We start from the raw sequence: 23,006 nt of genomic DNA, 5'->3' as shown, positions 1-23,006 counted from the left end.
AGCCGCCGTGTCAATTAAATGGGTTAAGTTCTGTAGTCCCTGAAGTTTTTTCAGGCTCCTAGAGCCTGCAAACGTCAACAACGGGGTGTGGCTTCATAAGTTACGGTGCAACCAAACAATAAAGGATTAGGCAGTCCTTTAAAATAATATTTATAAAGACATTTAATCCTTCTGGAAAGTGCTTATGCCCTAAATCAGGGTGGAAAGAGCAGGATACAAATTCAAGTACTCGATATGATTCCAACTCCTTAGAGTAATATCTAAAGGAGAAAGGAAACAAGCCAAAAGTGAACAGTGGTCGTGTGTGATGGTATTTCAGATGATTTATGTTTAGCTTTATACTTCTCTTTATTTCCAGATTTTCTACTGGAAGCACACACAGCTTTTATAACTCCCTCCTCTATACGTTCCAAGTCCTGGAGTCTTCTCTCCCTGACTAGACTATCTTGGTCTCATGTATCTTCTCTTCCTCAGGCCTGTACGGCTCCAGCCACCTGGAGCCATCCAGCAATGCCATTCTTCTCCAGAAAAGAAAGGGCCATCCTGTAAGAAGCCCTGACACTGCTAATCTAATGAACGGGCTTACATTCCAACAGGTGAGGGACGAGGTCCCCAAGACTGCATTCCTGCCACACCTCTGCTCACTAGACCACAGACTTGAAAGTGGGGAAGATAATACCTCTGACATGATCTCAGCTATGCCCACAGACCCCCTGCCAGTCAACCCCACAAGAAGGACACCTGCCTACCTGGTTATAGGCCAGGACCTGACAAAATAACATACATCTCAGCACACACTCCAAGCCCATCTCACCACTAAAAACTCAGCAGCCTCTTCTGCATATGCCCTAAATCACCTTCATGACCCATTGGCTGCCTGGGAGTACTGTGAACTCCAAATTCCAATTTCCAGGAGGCCACCCTATCTCAAAACTAATGGGAGAGATACCTAGAATAAGCAAATTCATAGAGACAGAAAGTAGAAATTCATAAAGACAGAAAGACAGGGGCTTGGGGAAGAGGGAAATGGGAGTTATTGTTTAATGGGTACAGATTTTCAATTTGGGATGATGAAAAAGTTCTGGAGATCAATGGTGGTGATGGTTGCACAACCATGTGAATATACTTAATGCCACTGAATTCGAACATTTAAAAACGGTCATAATAGTAAATTTTGTCGTGCATATTTTCCCACAATAAAAAAAATATAATAAAATGCATTAAAAAAACAAACCATCACCACCTTACAGTAGGAGCTGTCCAAGGCCAGAGGACAGAATTTGTGGCCTAATTAACAATGAAGCAAATTATCTAAAATACTTCTGAGTTAAAGTGTAATAAAATAAATAGTGAAAGAATCCTGCTGTTTATTTATTTGGCTCAATGGCATAATTCCTTGGTTTTTATTTTTGTTTTTGTTTTTTTGGTAAGTCATCTGGGCTCCTCTCAGTATTCCTTCCAAATCTCATTTGATTCCAGGAAGCCTTTGGAAGCTCAGCCCTGCCAAATTCCAATTTTTATCTCTTATTCTGCCTTCCCCAGGCCACCACCACCAATGCCGCCCCTCCCTCACTCAGCACCTGTAAAATCTGCTTCAACATCACAGGGAAGGTTGGGTAGGGGCTCCCTGCTCTTAGCTTTCAGCGCCTACCATCCCTTGCCTGGGGAAAACACTCCTGTGTTCTGACAGTCCCTAGACAGTGCAGCCAGCAGACTGCAGTTCCTTGAAAGCAGGGAGCATTCTTCCCTGCAGTGTACAGATTCCCTAAAAACTCCCCAAGGGCAGGTCCAGATCAGCCCAGATCTGTTGCACATGCCATCAGACTCCAACGAGGAGAAACAATGGCCGTGTCATTAGATAAGACTTCTGTCTCTCAAAATCAGAGCTTCGCATATTTTTCATTGACTAACATCAATTTCAGGGACACTGGGTATGAATCCTGTCCACGTTAGGAGAATCCTGCTGCGAGGCAAAGAAGCTGGCCCGTTTGAAAAAACAGTGAGTCTGACATATCATATACCATACTTACTGTTCTTTTTTTTTTTTTTGCGGTACGCAGGCCTCTCACTGTTGTGGCCTCTCCCGCTGCGGAGCGCAGGCTCCGGACGCGCAGGCTCAGCGGCCATGGCCCACGGCCCAGCCGCTCCGCGGCATGTGGGATCTTCCCGGACTGGGGCATGAACCCGCGTCCCCTGCATCGGCAGGCGGACTCTCAACCACTGCGCCACCAGGGAAGCCCCATACTTACTGTTCTTAAGCACAGCACATGGATGTGAACAAAGCCTTTTACCCCACTAACTCCTAGTCTTCCTTCAAAGCTCTTCTCCTCTAGACACTCTCCGCCTCCCTGTCGCCAACCCCTTTCCAAAATGCGTTGGATCTCTCCCACAGTATCTGTACTTACCTCAGTTACAGTAAGTCCTGTGCTGAAATTAATTTTTCACTTCCCTACTCCCAGTTCCTAGCACAAGGCCCTCTCTATACAGTATGTGCTAAATGAATGAATGAATGCTCAGACCTTGGGAACATAATAATCCTTGACCTTTAACGAGCATCTATGAAGTCTTGAGCAGCAAGGTAAAAAGCTTTCTATGTATTAAAGAAGTTAATCATTGTAACAAACCAAGGCATCCTTAGACACTGTTATCTAATGATAATGGTATCCCCACTTCTCAAAGAATTAGAAAAGTTGGCAACTTGGCAAGGGCACATGGCCAGAAGTAATGAACTTGTGACTTGACATCCTAGAGCCAGAGTTCAGAGCCCACATCTGTAACCACCAGCCCATACAGCTCCCACACAAAGTGGATGGAGGGATCCAAGTGCTGCCTCGTACACCACATCAGGGACGTGGTCTCTGCTCTAGACCCTTTGGTTCATGATACTCCCCCTCTTTCATCAAACTCCAAAATGCCAGGATCTGGCACAATGAGATCTCGATGCAATAGTGGATAACTGTGGTGAATATACCAATAAAAAGTCAGCTGAGGGGTGGGTGACTTTCTAGCCCGGGTGGGTATGGCAGAGGCAGGCCAGCTGATCACCAGACACATTGCTCCTTCCTCCTGGGCCCTTCCTTGCAGCTGTGTGAGCCCACGTGACCAGTTCCAGGTAATGGAATGTGAGCAGAAGTGACGCACGCAACTTATAGGACCAACCCATGAGAACCTCCCGTGGCAATCCTCCAGGCTCTTTCCACTTGCGCCAGAGCATAGCAGCCACGGAAATCACATGTGCAAGACGGCAAAGCCATGAGAAGGAGGGAGCTGGGCTCCCTGATGCCCACTTGGAGGAAAGCAGTCTATGACCAGGAACATTTGCACTTCACATATGTGAGAAATAAACCTGAAGTATGTGAAGACACTGAGAACCAAGGGTTTATCTGTTAGGCAGGAAATATCAATTAATCCAGTAGGTAAACCATAGCATGGTAGGAATGCCAGATTTGTCATTGGAGGTTAACCCCCAGAAATATGCCTGACCACCCCTCATTAAGGAACCTCCCCACACACATATACACCCTCTGGTGAATATACCTTATTATATACCCTATAATAAGACAAGAGAATGGGACAGATAGGCTAGTCGTTTCCTTGGTTTCAATAACCCCCTGAGCCCTCAGGAAGCCCCTGGAAGCCTATGTGGTGTGGTGGAAAGAACGTGGACTTCCGACTCCCCAGCATTCCCTTGAGCAAGTCACAAACAACACAGAGTCCCTGTGAAAATTACATGAAGGTGCCTCTCGTGGGGCGGGCTCAGGATGTGCTTTTCCAGCGTCCTTCCAGCCCACTGCCCTGGGGATAACACCCACCACCCGAGGTAGCCCAAGCCAAACCGCAGCAGAAATAGGGGCATTTTCACATAGGTGGTAAGGGTGATCATCTCCCCTTATCTACCTTAAGCTGAGATGGGACAGTTAAAGCATATTTTCCACCGAGTCTTTGCCCAGCACACCCTTAAAGTCACCCCCCAGGTGAGCCTTTGTGTCTGGATGGCTGAGCTCAGGCCTCAGGGACTGCAACCCTAGTGATCAGTCTGGAGGATAGAGAAGGATGCTGGGGAGGAGGCATAAAAGTCATGGAAAAGCGAACTTGAAAAGGATTTCTCAACAACGCCTGCTCGCTCTGCACATACCATACCCAGGAGCCCAGGACAACCACAGAGCAGTCCCTGCCCCAGAAGCTCACAGCCCAGCCGTGTCTTATGGAGTCTGTCCTCCAAAGGCTCCCCCATTTTGAAGAATTGTGCCAAGTAACTACATTTTTTCAAACCAAAAAAAAAAAAAAGAACTCATTGCCTAACAAAAGTGTTTTTTGTTCTTTTTTGGATGTGTGAATTTAACAATGTGAAATCAGTCTCAAAAATGTACACAAATTCAACCACAGTTAGATCTACATTTGCTCTTAATAATGGCACTCTCCCTCCTTCCCCTCACAGTCTAGGTTCCCAGTAGGAAAGTCTAGCCTGGCAATGTCCACTTCCTCACTTCCACTCACCCTCTAATCTGCCACAGTCTCATTCCCCCTCCCACACATAGCTCACCTAGGCATCATGCCCAAGGCCACCACCAACTCTGTGGCTACAGCTAACTGTCACTTATTGGACCTTATCTTGCCCATGGTCTCTCCCATCTTCAGTCTGTGCAGACACATCTCTCTCTGAATGCCCCTGAAATTTCCCCAGATTCTGATCTGCACACTCCTCCCATTTTCAAGGACCTCAACACACCCACAGATCAACCAGTATCTACATCCCAATGACCCATCAAGCTATCCCTCTGTCGTGAACCTCCAGCTGCTTTCCAGACCTGTATTCAAATGCCAATTACACTCTTCCCCTGACTGTCTTGCAGAGACCTGACATGTGGTCAGTTTACCTTCCGCCTTCACCTCCCTGGCACCCCCAGCCTCAGTGAACAGCACCATCTGTACCCAGACTCTCACGCCACACCCCTGGAGTCACCTCCTCTGCCCCCCTTCCCTCACCTCAAGGAGCCAGCCAGTCACCGAGCACTGCCTCCGCAATAGCCCCAGTCACTGCCTCCTGTCCAGCCTCCCCTCTCATTTAACTCTCAAAACCTCCTCATAAATGCCCTTCCTGCTTGCTCCCTCCAGTCCACCAGCCTCTCTCTGGAGCTGCTGCCAGAGAGATCTTTCCACCAGAAATGCACACTTGGTCAGGTTCTGTTCCTGTTTCAAACCCTTCAGCAGCTCCCTGAGCATCTTCAGGGTGAGAGCCAAACATCTCAGCAGAGCAAGACAAAACCCACCTTCCTGCTTCACCCCTTGTCTGCTCTCCAGCCTGCCACCTCACCATTTCCCTGACCCCACTACCAGACCTACTGAGCCATCTGCATCTGTAGCTCCCTAACAAACTGAACTCTTCCAGGCCTCCCTCCCTGTGCCTTTGCTCATGCTGGTCCCTCCATCTAGAAGGCCCATCCAGACTCCGTTCACTTGGTAAAAACCCAGTCGGCTTTAGGGCAGAGTGTCAGGGGCCCCAGTGTGGGCTCTGGAGTCAGGCAGACTTGTTACAAACCTGACCCACCACTTACTAGGTGTGTGAGCCTAGATGAGTCACCTAATTTCTTTGAACCTCAGTTTCCTCATCCATAAAATGGAGATAATAACAGTCCTGACCCCACTGGGTTACATGAGGATGAAACTCTGACGCCAGGCTAGGCAGTATCCTTGGCTGCAACTCTTCTTTGAAGTCTTACCTTGGTCTCCCCACACCCCCTTCTCCTACACTGTACTCCGTGGAGGTTCCAGTGATGGTTGCATACAGACTATCGCATGAACTACTTTTGGGTCTGCCTGCCTCACTGGACTGTGAGCTCTCTGATGCCAGATGTTGCATATCCAGGGCCCGGCACCTGTGCCTCTGGCAATGGCAGATGTTCAATAACCACTGCTTGTTGGTAAAATCCAATCAAGAGCAGCCACAAAATTTAGGCTGTGTGGTGGCGTGAACTGTGACTGCCCTTTCTCTCTGACCACCACCAGAATGACCCCGGGAGCCTCCTAACTCGTCTCCAGTTCGCGTCTTCCCCTTCCCGTCCTGTCTGCACCACCCCACACTGTTCATAAAGCCCTCAGGGCTCCCAAAGCCCCACTGTATAAGTCCCAACTCCCATGATGGGCTCGTCAGCCCCCTCCAGGCAGCCCCCATTTCCTTGTTAGGCTCAATTCCTAAAGGTCTTAGGGCTCCCCTGTGGCTGCATCAGACAGACTGGCCCATTTAATGCTCCACATCTGGTCTCTGCCTTCCTCCTCCCAGCCCTGCTCAAATCTTACCCATCCTCTGAAGCAAAGTCAGGCCCTGAAGTACTAATTGAAGACCTACTATGTGCTGACATCACAGTCTATTCAGGGAATCAATTTTAAATAATTATAGTTAAGAGCTGCAGTAGAGGTGGGTACCAAGACATGTGGACACAGAGATGGGAGATGGAGTGACCCACAGCCTGGAGAGAGGCTCAAAGAAGCAGCGCCAGAGCTGGATCTTAAGGGATGAGCCGGAGTTTTCAGGCACAAAAGCTTCCCCATCCCATACTGACCCTTCTTTCACATGCATTCTTCTTACTCTCAGAGTCTGTGCCAGAGGTCACCAAACCTGGTTCTACACCACACGATTCACTAGGAAGTGTCCAAAAATACAGCTTCCTGGGCCTACTCCCACACAGAAGCTCTGCAGCCTGAGGTCCAAGGGGGAAACTGCTAGGCACTCTGGATACCAGGGGAACAAGCTCTGTCTTCCCAGCTTCTGAGAAATTACCATCTAGTAATTCCTAGAGACAGACCGTTATAACACACATGGGGTCATATGAGACACAGAACCGGCCATTTGGCACTTCATTTAGCCTTGAACCCAACACAGTTTTGTGCATTATGCTTGTCTGGACAATATAATGTATAAACTTCTTAAGGAAAAGGCCAGTGTCTTTTGTTTCTTTTACCTATTTCCCAGAATATTCAGCTCAGTTCTAAGTATGCAGTTGGCATTCAATCAATATTTAATCAAATAATTCAACTTTTTGTATCATGTCCCTTTGGACTAATTCACCCATTAACGAATTGTCTACTGATTTTTATCTTTGTAATTTTGGTGCCAGTGTGGTGTCGGCTCCTAGTAGGTAATCAGTACATGTTTGTTGAATGAATGAACATTTACCGGTAAAAATTTATTTCAGGAGGAATGGAACAGCTCTCACTGTACCACCTTTAGAGTTCACTTAAAAGACTTAAAACATTTTTCATTTGAATTATAGGCCTTTAATTTCAGGATTAATTTCCTGATATGCAATTATACATGCTTTGTTGTTTGTATTATAATTAATGTTATTAGCAATGTAAATAATACCTCCCTGGATCTTGGAGGTCAGCTGGCCTCTGTGCAGGTGTGCCCGGGGCAGGGGAAGGGCAGATGCTTGCCTGTTTCATCCAGTGAGGTGTCCACCCAGCCGGCAGTTCAGCTGGGCACACCCATTACCCCAGTCTCCACACAACGGCCTATCAACTGCATTCAACCTTTCCGAGACGGTGTGTACACATGCACGGGCAGGTGAGCCCTGCCTGAGTCAGAAAAGCCTAATGGTCTGTTCGAAACCTACTGACATGTCAACACACTTGGGAAGCTGGGATCTGTGATTTAAATGTGAAAAGCCCTGTGCTGCAGAAAAGCAGTCTGACAAAACAAGGATACGCATCGGGAGGCTCCTGGGAGACACGTCCAAGCATGGGATGCTCAGCCAAGCGGGGACGGGCTGGGCAAGCTGGGGTAGCCAGCAGGATGGACTCTACCTTGCTTTCGCTGGGGCCCACATTCCCATGCTTTGTTGCTGTTACTGTTCTTTGTTTGTATGTTAGGCTTGTTTTAAGCCTTGAAAATATGACTCATAGTCTTGAGTGGGGGAATTTCTGGATGTGGATGAAAGTTCTTCTGGCCCTCCCTCCAGGCCCAAACCAGGAGATAGGAGAGTCTGTAATTCCTTTTGTGCCCAGGACCAGAGGGATCTTTCCTGGAGTGCGTGCTGGATCGTGGACAGCACTCGGGCAACTCAACTCAGCCTGAGAGATATTCAGTCCTTTTTGCTTCTGCTGGAAAATGGGAGGGTTTACTTGCTGGTAATGTATTTGTTCCTATATTCATCCCACAGATACCAATTACCTTGTCCCGGGCAATGTGCTAAGTGAACACAGCTTAATGGTTCTCAGATGCAGCCTCTGGGGGGTGAGCAGGCCAGAGACCGACAGGGCGAGACAGCCCTGAGCAATGCTCTCTTCCCTTCACCGGACCCGCCCAAGGGGCTCTGTGCCCACATCAAATGTGCCGTTACCAGGGGGCTGGTTCAGGTGTCTGAGCAGAAGGGAGAGAGGAAGACTGTTTGGGCCACATCCTTACTATGCAGAGGAACGGAAGTCTCCTATGAACTGTTTTCACAAAAGCTCTTTAAAACCATGCAACGTTTCAGACAGTAAATACAGAAAGGCCTCTCTGATTAGGGCAGAACCAGTCCCTAAAATACACTCAGCTGCTGACCCCACTTCTGAGATGATTAGCTTGACAGGTTGGTAACGGCCGTTACCAACAACAAAGGCTGACCTGGAGGGTGATGTGAGCCTGTGTGAGGGGGGCCGCAGAGCTGTGAGGGGAGGGACACCTGGCTCTCCAGGTGACACTCAAAGGCCACGTTCCTGTGAGCTCAGAGATGCTGAGACAAGCACTCTAGGACCAGCGACTGCCTTGGCCATTCCTCACTCGGTGGGTCAAAACGCCCCTCCCTGACCCACACCCCGATAGAGAGCAGCCCCAGGGAGGACCACAGAAGATGTGACTGAGCCAGTGAATTTGCTGTCAAGGTTCGGGAGACAGTCTCCTGCCATCCCGATGTAAGACATTTGGGTTGGCTGAATGAAGGCGCTGGACACTTCTCTAGGTGTTTGGGCTTATGTTCTGAAAAACACATTCACTAGAGCAGCCACCATCCCAGAAAGGATTTCCTCGTTCCTTGTAAAGAAACGAAACCCAGGGGGCCACAAAAGATGGACTGTGATACGAGACCAGGAAGACCTGGACTCCAGATCGCTCTCCAGGTTTTTGCTCCCCTCCCCTCCATGAAGGGTACGTCAGGCTCAAAGTTCTGCTTCCAGAATAGGTTTCCTGGGGCAGACCTCGGCAAGGAGTTCATTAGAGAGGAGAGAGGCACGAGTTCCTGAAAGGCTCTCTCTCTTCCCCAAGACCCTTCTCACTCTAAAGGGTTGGGATTTTTAAAAGATTCTGGCTCACCCTCAGGGCAAATGATCCACTTCCTAGATACTTTTGCCTTGTAAATATTGTCCTTTAAAACAGCAATATATTTTCGCTGATCTTTAAGTAGCCTTCTCACCCCACACCCCCAGCTGCTGCAGAATTATTGTGTGGCTTTGTCTGGAATGCAAAACAATCCCTGGAGAGACAGGCTGCACATGAACCCACAAGGGTGTCTGCTATCAGCTTATTTGGCAAGAGGAATCTGAGACATTTTAAATATGAACTGTCATTGTGGCCCATCCCACCCCAATGCCCTAGCGCCATCAATAAACACCTCCACTGGTTCGTGAGACACAAAATGTAGAAAATGGACACAAACTGTCTGAACACAAGTCCCACAAACATTTCTACAGGGAAAGGTACTTCAGACGCCTGGAGAATTCATATCTGGAGAATCTCTGCTGGTCTGATGTTTCTTTCAACGACTCTCACATAATTAGCAAGTGTTTTACAAAGCCCTTAACGGTCTGGTCCCAAACCCCTCCTCCCCCAGCTTATCTCCCAACTGAAAGTTCCACTCCTTCTACGTCAGCTGAGAAAATATGCCCATGACTCCTCACTTCCAAGTACCGAATCAAGCCTTCATACCGCCACATCTTTCACTTGGAAAACTCTCTGCCTCCTTCTCTGCCTGGCAATCTCCTACTTACCCCTCAATACCCAAGTCCCAGAGCACATGCTTGGTGCCAGTTTCCCTGTGTGTTGCTCTCTTCTCAGTGCTTTCAGAGCACTTGGTGTGTGACTCATTATGACACTGCTTAGAGCAGTGGCTGTGACTCTATACACATCTGTCCTGCCACCAGGTCAGGCCATGAACTCCTGGGAATAAAGGGACCAGGTCTTACTCACCTTTGCATCCCCACAACCAAGCCCAGAGCCTGGCACTCAGAAGTCCCATCATAAATGCTTGATGCCTCAGTCAATGCCCGGCCCACTTGGCCCAGCTCTCCCTTCTCCACGCAAAGAGAGGCCATGTGAAATGTGGAGCGAGGAAAGGCTTTAAGATCGGACCCCCTGCATCTGAGCCCTGGCCCCTGTGGGACGTGGGCTAGTTATTTAACCTAGATCTGCCCATTTTCTCCTCGATATAACTAACAGCCATGCTCACCTCTCAGAGGGCCGCAGGGAGGAAAAACAAGGTAAAATATGTAAACCCAGCGCCTGCTCAATGGAAAGAGCTCACGATACATTTCCTTGAGCTCAGCAGGAAGTGCTGAGCCAAATGGAGCCCTCGAGAAAAAAATCAATGGCTTCTGTTCTGGTTTACGTGCCAGCAACACAGTGATGGGGCGGACAGCCTCTAACCCAAAGCGCCCCCTCTCAGAGCAAGGGATGGTGTAGGCTGCACTTGATTCATGCCCTCAGCTCCAGAGTCTCAGAAAGAGGCATGATTAGCAACAAAGCTGATTTCTGTCTGAATGATAAACCCACGGGAGTCCACTATTGCTGAGGCTGGGCCATCAGATCCTTCATTTCCTGTCTTGCATTAATCTTTCACCCCAAGCCACACCATAAAACAGAATACTGCTGACCCAACAGTGTTAAATCCCTGAGTACAAGTCAAACAGCCCACATGTGAGAGAAGGCTCAACCTCGTGGTGATGTCACACCCAGGTTTTATTAGGCCTCAATAAACAAGGAGGTTATTGTGGGCCCTGATAACACCTTGGACAATCAAGCCCAGGGTCAAGGAGAGGAGTGGAAAGGGCAGTGGCTGAACCCACGGAGAGGAGGCAATATGGCACTGGGGAAATAGCCACTTTGTATCAGGTTTGTGATTCCAAGGCTGGGAATCAGGAGACCTGGCTTGCATCTCGGGTTCCACCTCTAGCTTGCTTTATGGGTCTGGTTAAGTCACGTCTCTGGGCTTTGGTTTCTTTACCCATAAAACTGGAGAAATAAATCAGATGATCTGTAGGCTCTTTCCAGCTTTCACGCCCAAAGATCATCAGTCTTAGAGACAGATCCACCCTCCTCAACCCTTGCCCTTTGTGTGTTAGTTGTTTGTCTGAGACATCTCTTAGCTCCCCCTAAGCAGCTTTCCACCACCACCACAACTATTATTGCTCCAGAGTGTCTGGTCACCCCTGACCATACAGCCTGGCCAGGGAAGAAGATGATAAACTTGGGGCCATGTGTTTAAGAACATATCTAGTATCCTTCGGTCAAACAACTGGACAGAGTCCAGGCACCTCAGGACATGAAGATCTTGGATATCCCAACAACCCCTAAGAACCTGGGCTGGTTTCTTTCCACTCACAGGTTAATCCCACTCCCCTCCTATACCAACCTGTACCTCCTAGGTCCCCAATGCACTTTCAAATCATTAGACATTTTTTTTCCAGGCTGCTTGGCAGGAGACTACGGCAGCAACAGGCAGTTTTTATCTGCACTCTGGCATATCTTGCGGTGGGGCAGGGGAGAGGCAACGCTACAAAGTCCAGGAGAAAATGCCTACAGAAGCAAGCAGAGGAGGTGGCGACCTGGAGGAGAAGACGGTGCTGATCACGAGGACAGGCAGAGTGGGCACTGGGAGTCTAGGAGGCCCCTTTAAGATGCCACAACCCTCTGTGCCTCCCTTACTTCCTTAATAAGAAATCTGAGGGCAGGTGAAATTCTGCAACTGGCCCATGGCCATGCCATGCCGATGAGCTGTGAACAACCAGCACCAGATCATGGGTCTTTTGACCTCAGCCTACTCTTTTTTCCACTCTACTCTGCTGACCTCGAGATCTAATTAGGTTGCTCTAACGAGGCCAGCTGGATCCCCTGCAGACTCTAAGCAACATGACCCAAGTGTCACTCAGGGAAAGAGCAGGCCCAGCAGGTATTTTGATAACTGCCTCCCCAGCCCCATGCATTCCTTCCCAACCTGACATGGTCTGCTGCTCTTTCTCCAGCCCTAGCCACAAAATCTTAAGGAGTTCAGAGGGGGAGTGAGAAAGGAGAGGTGGGCCTTCCTGTCCCTACAGAACCCTAAATACCTAAGATAACCCACAAAGATCTCTCTCCTTTGGTCTAGGGGAGATTGATGGGGATGAGTGGCAGGAGGGAACTGAATTAAGCTGCTGGAAGTCTGACCTGATTAGGCCAAGAGTATTCCCTGTGAGCAATTAGATGGGTCATCTGAAGGTGTATGATGACAAACAATAGGATCTGTCTCTGCCAGGGACCTTTCAAGACCAATGTTGGTCAGATCATCTCAGCATCAGGAGTTAAAGACTCAAGGAATTAATTATTCAGTGTGCGTGACCCAGTTCCCGGAGGTGAGGCTGGGTGAGAAGAGAACTCACTAGTTCCTTATCGTGGAAAGAAATTCAAATACTTCACAGGGTAGTGTTCCCTTTGCTGCCAAAGAGGATCCATTCATGGGTAAGAGTGACCCCACCCCATCCCCCCAAAAAAAGGAAAAAAATAGCCAAAGTTCACTCATTCAACAAATATTTATTGAGTTCCTCTTATGTCCTGGGCCCTTCAGAAATTTGCATATGGGTGAAGCTTAGTAGGGTATAAAGATGAGAGAATTTATAAACAGGAGGCCTGGGCTGTGGCCCAGCTCAGCCCATAGACAGCTACATTAACGCTGGGCAGGTCACAGCCTAAGTCAAATTCCTCATCTGTGAAATGGGAGTAAATGAAGATTTACTTATTATGAAGATGAACTGATCTTGATGAAATGTAGAGTGTAATGTAAGCCAAAGGCGTAAACAATAATGATGTGATACTGCACACTTTCCCTGCAGAAGTTTATAACCTGGTCATGTTTTGGAAAACAACTCAAGGTCAAGGTACCTATCTGGCAAAATTCACATTCTCTGTAATTTGGGCAAAGTGTACGTTTCAACCTGCCAGTGGAGACAGAGCCTGCAGTCAGTACCAGGATCCCAGTCTGTGTGTCTAGGAAGTTTCAAGAAGAGGCAGGGTGAAACTGGAAAAAGCATGACCAACCTGGTCCTGTATCATGTCTGGATGGAATGAACGTTTCAGAAGAGCCCTAAGATTGAGATGGGGGAAAAGACCATCTGGAAGTGTGGTCAATCAGAAACAAAACAAAATTCATTTGAGCACAATAGAGGTGAGCCGGCCAGAAATGCACACACTTCCCTCCCCATACACATTTCAGACAATGATGGAATTGTCTATCGTTCGACCCTCCTCTATGCACGCACTCCACTTTCTGTGTTTCTCCGGGAAAAGGGAGGGATTCTCAGGCCCCAGCAGGCTGGCTGATCAGGACTCCTTTGCCCAGACACTAAGAACCAGAACTACGAAAGCAGCTTTCCCCTAGATCCTGCCAAGCCCTTCTCATGCTGCTGCTCAGCATCTCAACACGGACTCCTTGCCCTCTCCAGCCTCCCTCCACCGGGGATCCTCAGTGCCCACAAGGCCAGCCTCTGAATCCCCAGCCATGCCTGCCGGCTGCCCTTCCTCTGGGGCCTGTACCCTGCCCTAGCCTCACCCTCCCCTCCTTCCCCCCTCCACTGGGCTCTGCAGCCCCCAGCCACCACCCACCCCCTGGTCTCACACCTCCAGGGAAGCTCCTGAGGCAGGGTCAGTTTTATTCATGTCTACCTTCCCTCTGACTCAGGGCATTCTGTAAGTTCTTCACCCTCCTGTAAATGCAGACAGATGGTCCCCAAATGTACTCTGACGGCTGTATACAGAAGGGAGGCAGAGGAGGAGAGAAGGGGTGTGGAAAGAAAGTTAGACTGGAAATCTAGGACCTGCCTTCCGAATCTCCACTGGACAGCAGTGGGTCATGCAACCTTGAGAAAATATCCTCAGGCCAGGCCTCAGTTTCCCTATCAGGTAATGAGGGGTTTGCTCTAAATAACCTCTTGGGTTCTCTCTAATTATAAAATTTGGTTATAGAAACCAGAACTAGAACTAGCCTGGTTCACAGGAGATGTGGGTCTTGGACCTTAACAGCCTATAGTCTGAGAGCTCAGACCTCAGCCTCCATGTCTGTAAAATAAATGGGGATGACTTGACTACCCCTCCCCAGGTACGAGGCCCGCACGAGACAGAAGACAGGACTTTGTGAGCCATAAAGCCCTGAAGAAACCTCAGGGCTTGAACTCCTTGAGCCAACAAACACTGTTGCTCCCCTGCCATGTGCCCAGCCCTGGCGCTGCCCAGCTCAGACAGGAAGGCTGGAAGACGGATCCTTGCCTTCCAGGCTTCCACAGCTGGTGGGGGAGACGGACGAGTGGACAAAACTCGACTCAGCCAGTGACACACCTGAGATCTGAACAAAGCGCTAGGGGAGTGGAGAGGAGGAGGCCCCAACTTTGCTGGGAGAGTGAGGGAAGCTTCCCAGAGGGAACACGTGTCCTGGATGTGGAGATCTGTTCCGGGAGTTGTGGGACTGGAGCTGGGGTGGAAAGGAGAGGAAATTTTCAACTCTTGGACAAATGGTCTGGAAAGTCACTGGAGGGGCCCTTGAAGGCCAGTGGGAGAGTGACAGGCAGACATGTCTTTGAGATAGGTCTCTGGCAGCACTGAAGAGGACAGAGCAAGGGGACAGAGTAGGGCCAGGAGAGCAGTGGGAAGGCTCTTACATAGTTCATAAGGGTGATGATGCCATACAAGTCATTGATTTTTCACCTACACGGAGTCTTCCAGACCCTATGCCTCCATGCACCTGCTGAATTTATGGAAAGATACGAACAGGTTTGCTCTGCTTACAATGGAACCCAAGCAGAGGAAGATGCTGTGATCATATTTGCAACTCTTGGACAACGGTCTACCATGCTTGGAAGTCACTCCCTGAAGAAGCTACCCGGCCAGATTCCTGTCTTGGCACAGACCTGGGCCAGCAGGAGACGGAAACAGCATCAGAGCTGGGAGTGGAGTCAGGACAGCTGAGAGGAAGAGGGACAGAGATTCCATCCACTCAAAGCCCACTGAGTCACACAGGTCTTTCATGTCCCCAAACACATCTCAGTCTCAATCCCTGCCACACTCCCTTCTCTGACAGCGTGGGAGGGCTGTGCGGCCTTGGAGGTGGTAGGCAAAGACAGAGGGCTTTCGCCAGCCACTGTTTCTTCATAGGGGTCACATTCACTCGGGCCTGAAGGAAGAGTGCAAGCACCCCTATCCTTTCCAAAGCCTGAAGCCAGCCCCCCAGGAGCGACTCAAGGGCAGAAAAGAGATCCACCACTGTGACTTACTTACTTGATTCTTAGGCATCACAACGACTGAAGTCAGCTCCTCCCAGGACAAGCCATGCACAGGTTGCCATATTCCTTGAAAAACAAGAGCCCAACAACGAATGTCAAGTAGATTATCTTACATTACAGCCTCCTCTCTTCTCCCCACCAAGAGGTTCCCACATGCTGTGCACTCTGTCCCGTAGTAACACTTTACCCAACAAGAGGAAACGGAGAGAGAATGTCTCTTCTGCTCCAAGTTTTTCATGTGAAGAAAGGAATTATGAGACGCGTAAACACATTCCTTTGTCTGCCACTGGCTGGGTACCCTAAGGCTTATCACACCTCTACACAAAGGCTTGCAGAGAAAGTGAGGTGGATGTGGAAAAGAACGCTTCATTCGTTGCTCCAGTAAAAGTAAAAAATGCCAGAATTTCTAAGCTTAGGACATGAGGAAAGTAAAATCAAGCTGGTGTAAAAACTTGGTAACAAGTCACCAATGTAAAATTTGTCATATTTCCAAGGTGGAAAGGTCCAAAAGGCTGAATAAATTAGGAAGTCATGAGCGTGGACTATCTGATTATGGCTGAGTTTCCTAAACAAATTCTGATTTTGGTTTCCAATGACCACCCTAGTGATCTGGTTACATCCCACTTGTTTTGCAGAAAATGCTTCTACACCTGTTTGGAAAATGGAGCCTGGAGTTACAAAAATTTTAAGGATTTACTTTCACAATCCCAATTTTCTAAAAGGTGGCCTCAAAAGGACAAAACTTAAGACATGTAAGAAAAAAAAGAAAAAGAAAAAGACATGTAAGATTTGAGATCGCCAAGAGGCAATCGCCATACTCCGTGGACTTACGCTCACTTTGCTCGGCAAGGTGGCAGGGCTACTTGCCCACAGAAACACATACGTATTCTCTCTAGTACACAGAAGGCTGTATTTAGAGCCTAGGAGTTGGGACTCACTGTTCAGAATCCTCAGACTATTAATGGGAGAAAAGCAACTATTTACTGAGCACTGGCCATGCATGGAACGAGCACTGTTAGCGATCAGACATGCTTTGTCTCAGTGGCTCCTCACAGACAGGAATAGGGGCTTAGAGGGCAGAAGGCACTTGTCAAGGCCCCAGGGAGTGGCAGGACTCAAGCCCGGGCCGGGCTGACCCAGTGCTCACGGTATCTCCCACCAGGCTGAGGTGAGAGGTGTCCCAGCACCGCTGCGATGGGCCCGCACGCCCCACGGCAGCCACCTGGGTGGAAGCTGCAGTCATCTCCATCCCCATCATCATTATCAAGCCACACCTCTCCAGCCCGTGGCAGCTGACCAACAGGCTGGCCTGCCTTGGCCACATTCTACCAGCCTGAGCTAGAGGCTCTGTGCTGCTGCCTTGAGCCAGAAGTCAGAGAGTCAGGAGGTCTCCACCCATCTGCCTCCCTGCTTTTCAAGGGAAGCTTCTGGGTGCAGTGGGTCAGGGAGCTGGACATTCTGGTGCAGAATTCCGCTATCGGTCTAGCCAGGTATGAGAACCAGGGGCTGCCCCTACTCCCAAGATGTCAGGAACGGAAGCCCCTACCAACCCTGGGATGTTACTGAGACCAACAGCAGGGAACAGGGGCTCTCTGAGATTCTGCCTGGGCTGTTGCATAGTTGGATGGAGGTGGGCACTTCGGGACCAGTCTACAAGGGCTAACCACCAGTCAGATTCCCACATAGGCCTGGGCACACGTTGCGATCCAGCCACTCCAAGGGCCAACCTGTACCCTCCATCTGACCTACAGCCAAACATGCTTCAAGCTCCCTTTAACTCCACTAAACCAGAAGGTCCTAAGGCCAAGCACCTTCCTTCCCCTCGAGGGGCCTCAGTTTCCTTAACTTCAAAATGAGGAGCTTGAACTAATTGGTGATATCCTCACCAAGGACCCCTTCTAACTGCCCCCATCCACAGGACCTGACTTTTAGAGACACCCATGAAGCTAGCCTATTGTTAAAAAGAGGGAGAGGGATTAACCCGCATGCAGGCATTACGACAGGTGGTTAGCATGTGCTATCCCAGATAATCCTCCCAGCAACCCAGTGAGGCAGGTAGTACAGCCACGTCACAGAGGGCAGAACTGAGGCATGGCCCAGCCTCAATCCATACTGACCACAGCAGCCTGGGACTCACAGCGGAGCTGGCCGGGGGGTCCACGCCCACGCTTGCTCCCTGACGCGCTGTCCTTTGTCGTCAATCGGAATGAGGAAACAATCTTTGCTCTCAGATTTGCCATCATGCCAATCCCAAGCAAAGACGTATGAGGTCTCCAGGTCCCTGTAGGCCTGACTTAGGTGGTGCAGGAAAGGTTTCCTGTGAGCTTGAGTGACCTCATGGATCCCGAGGGAGGTGAGAGGAACTCTGGGGGCCTTCCTACTTCCATAGAGTCAGAGACTCACTGAGGAACCCCAAGCCCTTGGAACAGGGCCTGGCACCCACTAGGCACTCCATCAGTATTTGTTGAATGGTGGAATGAAGAAATCCAGAGCTTAGATGCACTGAGGGCTTGTTCAAGAAGCGTTTGGCATGAGTTAGTGTGAGACACACCAAATCCAGCTCAGAACCACAAAGCCAGCCCCTCAGCAGTGTGCACCAAGCAGAGCTCTCCACGCCCAGCCCTCGGCACAGAGGATGACGGCTCAGATGCTGAGCCAGGACCGCTCTTCATCCCAATTGCCAGGGAAGCACTTGAGAGAGCAAGAGGAATGTCTGAATACAAAGGCTACCCGGCAAAGTGTTCACCAGCACAGGCCCCAGAATCAGGCGAACCTGGGTTCCCGTCTCGGCTCTGTCACTTTAAATTAGTCAGGTGGCCCCAGGCAAGTCACATCATCTCTGTGAGCCTGTTTCTTATCTAAAAATGGGGATAATGTTAGTCCACAAGGCTGTTCTGAAGATGAAATGAGATAATGCTGTAAAGGACAGCCCGGTGTTTAGTTTAGAGTAAGTGCTCGGAGATGGCATCTGCTGTATCTCTGCATCAGAGTGGGCGGTTAGGAGCACACTGGGAGTAATCTGCTTGGGTTCAATCCCTGCTCTCCTACTAGCGAGCTATGTGACCTTAGGCAAAGTGCTTAAACTGTCTGTGCCACAGCTTCCTCGTGTATAAAACAGGATTGATTGTAAAGATTAAATGAGGCCTGTAAGTAAAGAGCTTAGAATAATTTTTACTTCAAAGTAAGCACTCAATAAAAATTCAACTCCAGAGGACTTCCCTGGTGGCACAGTGATTAAGAATCCACCTGCCAATGCAGGGGACATGGGTTCGAGCCCTGGTCCGGGAAGATCCCACATGCCACGGAGCAACTAAGCCTGTGCACCACAACTACTGAGCCTGCGCTCTAGAGCCCGCGAGCCACAACTACTGAGCCCGCGTGCCACAACTACTGAAGCCTGCGTGCCTAGAGCCCATGCTCCGCAACAAGAGAAGCCACCGCAATGAGAAGCCCGTGCACTGCAACGAAGAGTAGCCTCTGCTCCCCGCAACTAGAGAAAGCCCGTGTGCAGCAAGAAAGACCCAATGCAGCCAAAAAATAAATAAAATTCCTTTTTTAAAATTAAAAATATTCACCTTCTGCTTAATTATTAATATTACTAGCATCCTTCTCCCTTTGTTCCAATAACAGATTCCACCCCACCCTTCACTCACCAGCCTAAAAGGTAGGCATGGGACTCAAGACAGGTTCATCAGAGTATCCTTCCTCCTCGGCCACATTCTTAGGTACAAAGGGTGTGCATGTGCTCCAAGCTGGGCCAAGTTCCAATCTGAAAACTCCTGGGGAAGGCCTGATCCTCTTGGGTCAGGTACAGGGCTGTGTGGGGTCAGCTGGGAGCTGCCTGTATCCATGGACTAGGTAGGGGATGCTGGTCCAGGGATGCTGGAGGTCACCTTTCTGGGTGTTCTCTTTCTGGGGCTGGATTCTGCAGTGCATCCTTTGAGTCTCTGTACCTCCCCTAGAACCTTCCGAGGTATCCCTTTTTTTGGGGGGCGGGTACGCGGGCCTCTCACTGTTGTGGCCTCTCCCGTTGCGGAGCACAGGCTCTGGACGTGCAGGCTCTGGGCCCCTGCTCACGGGCCCAGCCGCTCCGCGGCATGTGGGATCTTCCCGGACCAGGGCACGAACCCACGTCCCCTGCATCGGCAGGCGGACTCTCAACCACTGCGCCACCAGGGAAGCCCCCGAGGCATCCCATTTTTGCTTAAGCTCATTCAAGTTGGGTTCCTATCACTTGAAGCCCAAAGAGTCCCCACTAAGAGCAGCAGTCAACAACTGTCTGCTTTATCATCACTAAATCCCACCCAGGAAGAAAAGCCCGCTGCACACTCTCAGTGAGACCCAGGAAGCCAGGGAAAAGCAAACACGGCAGCAAGGCGTCTCCACAAACTGAGGTGAGAGGAGCCACCCACAGCCCTTGGACCAATGCCCTTCCTGGGAGAGGAAGATGCTGGAACCAAAAAAAGTACATAGCCCAGTCCTGCGGGTCTGGGCTGGGAACCCAGCCTCAGATATGGGTCCCCCTGGCCATGAGCAATAGGAAAAGGCAAGGAGAGAAATAAGGAGACAGTTGATTTCCACTGGCTTCACTGTGGTACAGAAAAACATCTGGGCAGCTCCTTGAAACAACTCTATTTAGAGGGCCGGTGAGGGAAGAGGAATTATCTTGTCTGAGCCCTTAAATGACCCTTTCACTGGTACGATGTCATCTAACCTTCAGCACAGCCCTAGGAGCTGGATGCTTATCCAACCCACTTTCCAGGTGAGGAGACTGAGGCTCAGAGAGCTCAGCAACTAACTGGCTGAGGTCACGCTGCTAGTGCCTGCTGCCTGGTGCACTTGTCATGCCGCCTCCCCAGCACATTCTGATCCCTGAGCCTGAGGCCTCCTCTACGCCCAGGCACATCTGCTGGCACTCAAGGGAGGTGGGCTGTGCCGCAGCCCCCCATCTACAACCGGCCCCCATTCCACCCAGAGACAGCATCCCAGGCACTGACAGGACAGGCAGCATCTTGGATGTTTCCTTCTCTGAACATGAGTTATTTCAATCTCCAAGAGCTCCGGTGTGATGTTAACAAGATGGCATGTATCCGTGGGTTTTACACAGGATATGCCTGTCAGAATCCCATGGAGAGTTTCTTTATTTTGGGGGGGGATGGGGGGTGTTTTTGGTTTTTTCTCAGTCACTCTTCTCAAGAGATTCTGACTCAGCAGGTACAACTACAGTGCCTGACACACAGCATGGGCTGAACAATATTATCTTTACTTTGTATCATGATCTTGCCACCTCCTGGGCCAGCACCCAGAGAGAATCTGTTCCTGTTCCTCCAGGCCTTCTAACGGCACCCTCTTAGTTCCTTCCAGGGAAAGAAGCTCCACCTTCAGATGTGTTTTAAAGAGATTTAGAAAAACCAAAGCAAAAACCCAAACCCTGGCCTGGTAGCAAAAATAAAGAATCAGAACACGCTGGCTGGGCTTCCCTGGTGGCGCAGTGGTTAAGAACCCACCTGCCGATGCAGGGGACACAGGTTCGAGACCTGGTCGGGGAATATCCCACATGCCGCGGAGCAACTAAGCCCGCAAACCACAGCTACTGAAGCCCGCGCACCTAGAGCCCGTGCTCTGCAACAAGAGAAGCCACTGCAATGAGAAGCCTGCGCACCGCAATGAAGAGTAGCCCCCGCTCGCTGCAACTAGAGAAAGCCCGCGCGCAGCAACCAAGACCCGACACAGCCAAAAATAAAATAAAATAAATAAATTTTTAAAAACCGCACTGGCCGCCTCCCCCTCCTCCTCGCCTCCAGCTGTGGGTTGAGCACGCCAACCAGCACACACAGCTGTCTTCTTCCACAGGGCCCGGGAGCTCAATGCCAAGGTCTGCACAGACATAAACCAGTGGGGGTGAGGACTGTGCAGACACAGACATCGGCTGGTACCAGAGGAGACTCAGCTGGGAAGGAAGCGGCAGCTTCCAACGTTTTCTGGAGGAAAACTGGAAACCATGATCTGAGATGATGTGAAAAGCATCCTGACTACAGTAATGTTGTCAGGGCCCCGGCTGCACCCGTGGGTGTGGGACAGCTCAGTAAGCCATTCAGAGGAGCCTCACCCACTGACCCTCACAGGACCCACACTTCACAATGGCACACGCTACCCAGAGCCTCCCTGCAGGCTAACGGTTTTTGTTTGCTTTCCGGCAGCTGGGTTCAGGCAGCGCCTGCCCCAGTCGTGGGGGATTATCCAGGCAAGTGTTTCCCTTAGTGTTCTTATTCTTTTCATAGCTTTATTCTCTGCAATTTAAAAATAAATACATTAATTAAAAGGAACTGGCTTGGTGCCCTGGTCCGGGAAGATCCCACATGCCGCGGAGCGGCTGGGCCTGTGAGCCAGGGCCACTGAGCCTGCGCGTCCGGAGTCTGTGCTCTGCAACGGGAGAGGCCATAAGAGGCCCTCGTACCACAAAAAAAAAAAAGGGAACTGACTGGTCTGCCCTCAGGGCACGATTTGCTTTCCCTCCTCCCTGGCTGGGTGCAATGATGCACCATGCTCCTCGGCACTGCCTGGCCTTGGAATGGTATGCAGTATACTGGCAGCGACCCATGGGCAAGCTGATCAGCTCGACATCTGAAAGGGGATGGAGTGCTCAAGGGGGGGTCCCATCTCCTGCTGCTCCTGGTTCCCATCAAATCAGCCAGGAAATGGGCTTCCCTGGTGGCGCAGTGGTTGAGAGTCCGCCTGCCGAGGCAGGGCACACGGGTTCGTGCCCCGGTCCGGGAAGATCCCACATGCCGCGGAGCGGCTGGCCCCGTGAGCCATGGCCGCTGAGCCTGCGCGTCCGGAGCCTGTGCTCCGCAACGGGAGAGGCCACAACAGTGAGAGGCCCGCGTATTGCAAAAAAATCAGCCAGGAAAAATCATTCAATAAACATTTGCTGAGTTTCATGGCTAAAACTGTGAAGAATACCAAAAAGCATAGGGACTAGGGGTCTGAACTTGGGAAGCAGCGGCAGCAGCAGGAGGAACAGTGCCTCAGGGCCAGCCAGCACTTGGGCTTGAATGCCAGCCTCACTGTTTGTGCATACTAAGACCTTGGAGGGATGATGTCTACCTTATAAAACTAGAGTGTGGATTAAATAAGATGATACCTGTCAAAGAGTAACAAAGGCTGCCACATGTTAGCCATTTACTGTAAGGCAGGAACTGTGTGCTTAGTGCTTTATGTGGATTATCTCACCAGATACTTACAACTTCCCTGTGAAACAGGCACCGTATCCTCAAGTTCAGATGAGGAAACTGAGACTCAGAGAAATCAAAGCACCTACCCAAAGCCACAGAGCTCATAAGAACCAGCGCTAGAACACACACCCAGGCCCATCAGACTTCAAAGTCCTAGTCCCTGCTCTGCTGCCTGCTGTCTGACAGGTGCTCAAAACACATTATGTAACATGTAAATGCTGAACTGGGGGCTGCTGGCTCTCCACCAAGGAGGCATATGGAGAAAAGAGGGGGAGT

The 23,006-nt window shown here is 50.1% G+C and overlaps 1 protein-coding gene across 1 annotated transcript in view; it reads right to left on the bottom strand.

Moving 5' to 3' along the window:
* MICAL2 (microtubule associated monooxygenase, calponin and LIM domain containing 2) overlaps positions 1-23,006 on the bottom strand; it is a 219,913-nt gene that overhangs the window by 175,784 nt on the left and 21,123 nt on the right. The window contains exon 2 of the mRNA XM_065882902.1: positions 15,491-15,561. The gene's annotated coding sequence lies outside the window, so the exon portion shown is untranslated. The remainder of the gene's footprint in view (positions 1-15,490; positions 15,562-23,006) is intronic.

Source organism: Phocoena phocoena, chromosome 8 (assembly GCF_963924675.1).
Source record: "Phocoena phocoena chromosome 8, mPhoPho1.1, whole genome shotgun sequence".
In the NCBI taxonomy this organism is placed as follows: Eukaryota; Metazoa; Chordata; class Mammalia; order Artiodactyla; family Phocoenidae; genus Phocoena; species Phocoena phocoena.
This window is presented reverse-complemented; position numbering and strand designations above follow the sequence as displayed.